Genomic DNA, 7,947 nt, shown 5'->3' on the forward strand with positions numbered 1-7,947 from the left:
TCCCAGCACTGCACCACAAGAAGGACAGACACTCCAGGGGTAGGGGCAGGAGAATCAGTTCAAGAACTGTCTCAGAAAGGCACACACAGGCGCGCGCGCGCACACACACACACACACACACACACACACATTCAGTCAATGTTAAGAGGAAGGGGGGAGCGCAAAGGAAGCTCAAGAGGGGGATACTGAGACCGTACAGCTCTGTGCCGGGCCTCCTAGACAGTGGTCAGCCTAGAACCTCAAGCAGAGGCCCCAGCTCCTGGCTCCTTCCCATGTCCTGAATCAGAACCACGCGGGGAGTTAGTGAGAAGCTCCCCAGCTTCTGCTCTAGGTGGCAAAGTCCAGGCACCTCTGAGTTCCAGTCCCCACCCTGACCCCAGGGCCGTACATTTATGCACCTGGGAAAGAAGCCACATCGGGGCCTGTCTGACTCACATTACGGTAACAGGATGCATTTTGTGGGACTCTGGATGAGGGGAAAGCAGGTGGGGACCAGTCTCTGAATGTTTCCTGTCTCACGATGGCTATCAGTGTCCATGTGCGTGTGCCACACAGGACAAACTGAAGAAGGAGGGGTGGCTTCACAGCCTGGGTGCTCAGGGAGGGTCCTGAGTGCCCTCCTGCCTACAGCTTGGCTCAGAGGAGGGCCATGCTGCCTCAGTCAAGGAGGCTCCACCCAAACAGGAATATGCTTGGCACACTGACACGTTTGAGCCAGGAGTTTGCTATGGGGTCTGCTTCTAGCATGCTTCGTGTACCCAGAACAAGGAAACGGTCCTTCCAGTTCCCTCAAATCCACTCAGCTGGCCTCTTCTGGGCCTTGAAACCCCTAGACAAACGTGACATTGGGGTGATGTGAGAGGCGAGGGCTAGGGACAGTTATGTGTGTGTGTGTGTGTGTGTGTGTGTGTGTGTGGTCGCTAGTGTGCCAGACAGGAGTCAACCACTGCATGCCCAAGGGTGGATAGGCAGAGAGGGGCTGATAAAGGTGGGGTCAGGGTGTGGCAGAGGCTAACGCAGAACCCCAGACTCGTGGCAGACTACTGTAGCTTCCAACACCTGGAGACCTGAAACCAGAGACAACACAAGGTTGCTGAGAACTGTGTGCTGCCCTTTGTGACCTACAACTGCCCTTGGAAACCCCTCCTGCAGTTGGAGAAATAAACCACGGCCTCCCCCTTTTCTGCCTTCCCCACATAAGATAGCCCAATAGGATTCCTTTGGCTGCCCTCACAGGGAACAAAAGTCTCAGCTAGCTTGTGTTTAAGTGGTTTTTGTCTTTGAAGTTTAAAGATAACTCTAAAAATAATTGCATCTGAATGTCCTGAGAGCCAAAAATGATCGTTCCCAAACACTCCACTTCTCGCTGACTCTGCCCACCCCTGTAATTTGGGGACTGGATGGCTGTCCCCAGGCACATGCTCTCCTACCCTGATGTCACCCAAAAAACCCGCACACAGCCAAACCCTCTGTGCAGGAAAGCCCCTGGAGTGGGCTCAGCGTGCGGCCTCTGAATCACGCATTCCACCTGCTGCAACTCAGAACTCCGTCAGCGCCCCTTCTTCGGACCTCTTTGTAGAAAGAAATCCACTGAAGGAAAGCATCCGTGTTTACAAACTGCCTAAAGGTGAGGACAAACAGTCTTCTCATTCCAAGTATGAAATGGGAAAAGGGAGTTTCGCTTTCACAAAACCAAATGCGCAGCTCCCAACTGAACCCACCAAAAAAATGCAGTTTGCTTTGTAACCAGACCGAGGAAACCAGGCTGAGGCTAGCCCACGTCCAGATCTGAGCTTTAGGGACCAGCCTCTTCCTGCCCTCGAGGAGTTAAAACATCTAAAAGAAAGTTACATTTAGTTACTATAGTGGCTCACACCTGTAATCCCAGCCGCTGGGGGCTGAGGCAAAAGGATTGCTGCAAGTTCAAGGCCAGCCTGGGCTACAGTGGGAGACCCCGCCTCAAAAACAAGCACCAGCAAAGAGCAAAAGATCAAAATTATTGGATACTTCCTAGTTTTATGATCTTAGACCGATTGTTTCATCAGGACTGATGATGCTGTTGTTCGTTGTTTGTTTTAGGGCTTTGCTAGGATTAAGCAAACCCACCACTAGAAAGCACTATGCCACGTGTAGCACTCCAGAAAAAAAAAAAAATCATGTGTGTCACCTTATTTTCAGGTGAGGCCGGAGAGAGAAAGACACTTTCCCCGAGGAAACTGTAGCTTTGGAGACTAAGGCTGTGACCCTTCCTCCTTGCCCAGGGACAGTCAGCTGTGGGGCAAGCGCCAGCTGAGGGAGCCCGATTTCCTGATCTTTGTTCCCAGATGTCCCCAGCACTCTCTAAGTCCTACCTCCCTCCTCCAAGTACCAGGCGCCCGGACTGGTCTGCGGGCACGTGGTGAGGGAAAGTGGCCCTGGGGTGAGTCCAGCTGATCATAACTCTCCCAGCTCCTTCCCAGACATTTGCAGCCATTTCTGTGCTTGGGGCTCGGTGGCGGAGCATTTGCTTAGCATCCCCAAGGTCCCCCGTTTGATCCCCAGGACTCGGTGTCAGGGACATCACAAAATCATAAGCTGCAAGTCCTTCCTAGATACTTCTCACTGCACTGTGATCCAGCTCGTACTCCCCAGTGTTCAACAGAGAGGAAGGGACTCTTGGAAGCCCTGAGCCGATTGGAACCCTTGTCTGGCCTGCGATGCCAGACGGCTGGGGAGCAAGATCGGTTCTGATGAATCTGAATCTCTGAGCACAGCGAGCAGAGCAGAAGGCTTTTCCCAGTTGGTTTCCGGGTTCTAGGGAAAAAAAAAAAAACTGGATCCCACTCCCATCAGTAAGATTAGACGGTCTCCTGGAAGAGGTGCGCCCCCTACAGGGCTCACAGGGAGGAAGGGGAGGTGGCTCGCGTTGTAAACGCAGGGCAGTTGAGGACCCTCTGACGGGGAGATAAAAATAGAAATAAAGGCAGCTGTCTATAATCTCTGCTTTTGGGAGGCAGTGGAAGGAGGTCCAGAGCCTAAAGACATTTTCAGCTATTTAGGGAGTTTGAGGCTGGTTTGAGGCTATGTGAGGCTCCGTCTCAGGGAAAAAAGAAGAAATGGCCCACCCCAGCTGCAGAACGCCTGTGTGAAAAGTCACTCCGCAAGGAGGAAGCACAACCATGTCAAGGACCTAGCGCTGGCCGGGGCCACAGTAGACACGCAACAATGCTTGCCCAAATGCAAAATGCTGCTCTCCTTCCACACTGGGGAGGGGAGGCGGAAAGAAGTCTTTCTCAGTGGTCAGTCTCGGTGGTCAGTCCTTGGTGGTCAGTCCTTGGAGCAGTGGTGCCTCAAGCTGATTTTGGAGATAACCACAGCGAAGCCCCACCTCTCCTTCTAGCCACACATTTGCATGAAGGACTGGGAGGTGGATATGGGGGAGGAAAGGGGAAAACTCTTCACGTTGAGCCTGGGGGTGCGCGCCAAACTGGAATTTGCCCAGAGCAAGCCGAGAACGAGGAACGTGCAGCCAGGACCTTTGTCCGTATCTATTCTCATTTAATCTCACCACCAACTTTGTCAATGTCTTGTTTTTATATGCAGGGTAGGGAGTGAGATTGAACCCGGGCCCCGTGCATGCTGAGCTGGGGTTTTATAACCCAGGCACGTCTCTGTTTCCCAACTTTGTGAGGTATGTCTTTAAGACTGATTGGGGAAACTGAGCCATGGAGCATTCGCTTTATTTTCACTGCTGCTGTGTAGAGACCATGTCTTGCTTTGTTGTCCAAGACGGTCCCAAATCCCTAGGTTCAAAGCAAACCTCGTGCCTTAGTCTTCCAAGCACTTAGACTATAGGTGTGCACCCTTGAGCCCCAGTGGGAGTTCATTTGATTGCCCAGAATCACACAGCTCCCTAATAGGTGTAAGATTTCTCCCCGCTGAGGATTGTTCATGAGCGTCTGCAATTTGTGTGCGTCTTCTGGGTGAACGGATGCAGGCGGCCTGGGGGCTGTGGCTCAAGGAATTGCGTGGGTCAAGGTTTTCTTGGTGAATAAGCAGGGCCAGGACCCGTCACAAATGGGTCAAGGTATAGTCACTGGGTCCTCGTCCACAAAGTTAGTGGGGGTCCCAAGCCTTGGGTTCCAGATTGGGTGGCTTTGCTTTCGGCCTTCCCAGTTGACAGCCCTAGAAAATTCCCTGCCTCTGCCATGCGCCACACAGCTCTGTGTAATTTCCTTTGTGGGTCAGTCCTCCTCAGAGGGCTATGATGAGGCCATGACTCAAACCTTGGTCTGACATCCACAAGCCACCAGTTGCCTGGCTTCCAGCTGGCTCAGAGGATGTGAGGCAGGAGTAGCTGCCCACTGACTCTCCTGCTCCACTTCCAGATACGGACAGACGTTCACTCTGGATCCGAAGCTTGTCAGGTTCTGGAGTATGACCTCAGCCCGTGTCCAACAAGACAGTCCCGGTCCTCTCTAGAGTCCAGCTTCAAGTTCCTTCAGCAAGCTGTTGGAGCTGGGCCCCATGTCTGCATTCCCAAGTAAGAACACTCTCCACTTTCCTGCCCATCCAAAAAGACCCACAGAGCAGCTTGCTTGTGCTTTTATTTTTTATTTCTTTACTTTATTTTATATTGGTTTTCTGAGACAAAGTCTCTCTATATAATAGCTCTGGCTGTCCTGGAATTCACTCTGTAGACCAAGCTGGCCTCAAACTCCTGGAGATGGAGATCCTCCTGCCTCTGCCTCTTGAATGCTTGGTTTAAAGGCATGCACCACCACCACCCGACTTGCTGCTGCTTTTAATGATGCTTTGCTTAGATGGAACTGTACACCATCCGGCGCTTACCTTGAGCTCATGTTAGAGAACCTGTCCAACACAGAGAGGCCCTACAACTCAGCGGCTAACTGCCACCTTCAGAAACAAACTGGTGGCTCCCTGATTCTGAATTGACACTGCTCACTCAAGAGTCCCTCAGGGTGGGGAGGCACAAACCAGGAGCCAGTCATACTTCTGGGCAATTTGAAGTCACGTGCTGTGTGTCACCGAGGTCATGACTCAGCCCAGGCTCTTTAGTAAAGGGTGAAACTGCTGGGTAGGCACTTTTTAAAGGGCAGCTTAGGCGGGCGCTTCCCGACGGCAAGTGCGGTGGGGTTCCATAGCCCCCACCCCTAGGAGTTTCATACCCGGTTTGGTGATGGAATGAACAACAGAGAAGAGGCAGCAAGACTGGTTTAGACTAGCAGAGCTGACACCACTCCAGGCAGGAGAGCTGCGGTTCTGGGGTGGCTTCTGGGAGGGGCCTGGCTCTCAGAGGTGTGGGGCTGTCTGCCTCCTTCCAAGAGGAAAGAACTATTCCTGTAGCTAGGTCTTTTCTGGAATAATAAATAGCTGTGTCGGCTGAGGCCCTGGAAAGAGTTATTTGTATTATTGTGCCCTTTAAAAAAAAAAAAAAAGCGTGATGACAGCAAATATCCAGGTGAAGCCAGCATGACCAGGCAAGATGAAGGAGCAGCCACGCATGGACCTCGGTCAAGCTGCACCCGGTCAAGCTGTCCGTGATCAAGCTGTGCTCAAAGACTGGGTGGAGGCCACTGCAGGCTTTGGGTTGTAGCACCTCCTCCCTCTTCCTTCCTTGGGCGCTCTGTTGGGCGGGGCACTATGGCTGGAATACCTGCCTGCCACCGGTCACAGAGAGCAGGAGCAGACCCCTCAGGCTCCAGTTGGCGTTGTATTTTTTGTATTTTCCCTTTTCTTTCTCTTCTTAGTAAGTCACATTTCATAATGGTCAGCCTGGTGGGTGGGAACCGGAACCAGAGAGGCTGTGGTACCTGGTAGACTCCCAGGGGAGCAGATGGCTTGGCAGCTAGGACTGGGTGAAGAACCCAGGTGGCAGACAGACCACCTCTCCAGGTTCTACCTGGGAGATATCAGAAGAGGGTGGAGACCAAGGGTTGGGTCTCTAAAGGGACAAGGGTGATAAAGACGTGAGCAGATGAATCAGGCTGGTTACACGAATGGCCAGCACCAGAGCTGAGCAGATTACTAAGCAAGTGTGCTGTGTCCCCAGGACAGGTGGTCCCTGCGCCCCCAGCTGGATGGCTTCTCCCCGTGGCGCCCCCAATGAGCATTCACACCATAATCAATAAAAGCTCTTTAGTCAAAACAGCCTTCAGGGGCTGCTGTCTCTAAAAGGAAATCAGCACTACATTTTCCCACAAGAAATTCAAAGAATGGTGATTACTCAGAACTCCCACTGCACATTCTTGTGAACATTTGAGAAATTCCCAGTGCCTCCCATTGTCATCAGTCCGGGAAGCCAGGCGTGCACGGTCTCATAGACCGTAGCAACTGAGCTCATAGCAACCGCACAAACTATGATGGAACGTGTGTGCGCACGCGCGTGCGCGTGTGAGCCAGTGCAGGCGCACGTGTATGTGTTTGCACGTGTGTGTGGGTGTGTTACTTCGTTTGATAAGGAAAGGAAATGCAAATAAAGAAGTGATGGCTTCTGGTAATTTTGGGCCTGGAAACTGACGGTCCCTTTCCTCTCAGAGCCTTCCTCTTGAAGCTTTCTTCCTCTGAAGCCGTTTATCAGGACGTTCGGAGACACGAAGCCACTTAGGTAATTAATTCTGTGAGACCTCCTACTTTGGGTATCAAATTAACTTCATACTCGGAGACTCTTGAATGATGAAGGGCCTTTTGGCCACTGGCCTCGTTCCAGGGCAAAGTGAAACTACTGTCATGAAAAAGACCCAGCGAGTCTTGGCAGAAACTGAAACTCCACCAACTAAGTAAGGATAAAGGGCCCATTAAGCCTGCCCCTGGGGCTCCCTGGAGACAGACAGCTCACCTTGGTTTCCTCCAGACCAGGAAGGACGCCTCTGTGGGAGGCTGAAGAATGTTGCAGGTAGACTGTTTCAATTCCTAACGAATCCAAAAGTAAAATAGAAAGGGAGGATGGAGAATAGAAAAGGGAGGGACCCAGACCAGGCGCTGCTCCGTGTCTGGGATGCTCCATGTAGCTGGACCAGCCGGGAGTCCTATCCTAGCTCTCCTGAAAACGCTAGGAGCTGCAAGTTCATAGGCCTGGCTGCACCGTGGATTCCAGGAGGTCTGGACTGGACGCAGTGAGACCAGCTTGAAAGATCAAAACACAAAACAGCAACAACAAAAACCTGGTGCCCACTGCTTAGATTGCTATCTCTCTCCCCCTCCCTCCCCAGGGCCTGCTGCTAGGCAACTGCTCCACCTCTGAGCTACATCCCAGCCTACTACTGGAACTGTGAAAGGTCTGAAGCAAAATAGGCTCTAATATACGCTGAATTTCAAAGACTTAGTACAAACAAAACAAGGAGTGTTGCTACTTGAGATCTTTTCTCAAAGATAAAATAAAATAAAAAGCAAAAAACAAAAGCCAGAATGTAAAAATTAGTGAAAATAATTTTTTATCAATTATATGATTAAAAGTACATTTTGGAGTTTTTATTAAATAAGGTTAATTTTCCCTATTTTCGTTGTAAAAGTTTATTTTTTATTTGTGTGTGAATATGTGTGCATGTGTGTGTGTGTGTGTGTGCTCGGGCACGCCAGTGCAAGCACATGCCAGTGCAAGCACAGAAGCCAAAAGAGGTCCTTGTGCCTTCTCCCATTTGTTGTGTGCATATTCCATCGAGTTACGGTTCCTCTCTGAACCTGGAGCGTGGCTAGGCTGGAAGCCAGCAAGCCCAAGGGGTCTTCCCGTCTCCACCCCTCTAGAGCGGGAATGCCGGGCACACACCTGCCACCTGTACTTGACTGTACAGCAAGCGCTCTAAATCCCTGAGCCGCCCATCTCTCCAGCCCTCCTGCCTAATTCCTAATTGTTTATTTTATTCTAGTCTCCCAGGTGTTTGAGACAAGGTCCTTAAACTTACCACAGCAATGTGTAGCCAAGGCTGGCCTTGAACTCCCGGTCCCCCT

General features: G+C 51.4%; 1 long non-coding RNA gene across 1 annotated transcript; it reads left to right on the forward strand.

Annotated features, from left to right (window-relative positions):
* The first annotated feature begins 409 nt into the window (after window positions 1-409).
* Window positions 410-2,208, forward strand: LOC121452188. Its single transcript, XR_005974819.1, has 3 exons — window positions 410-441; window positions 1,478-1,627; window positions 2,179-2,208. It is a non-coding gene; the product is annotated as an uncharacterized LOC121452188 (long non-coding RNA).
* Window positions 2,209-7,947: the final 5,739 nt, after the last annotated feature.

The sequence above is a fragment of the Microtus oregoni genome, unplaced genomic scaffold, assembly GCF_018167655.1.
Source record: "Microtus oregoni isolate MIOR12 unplaced genomic scaffold, Mior012 000009F_ref0000495, whole genome shotgun sequence".
Lineage (NCBI taxonomy): Eukaryota > Metazoa > Chordata > Mammalia > Rodentia > Cricetidae > Microtus > Microtus oregoni.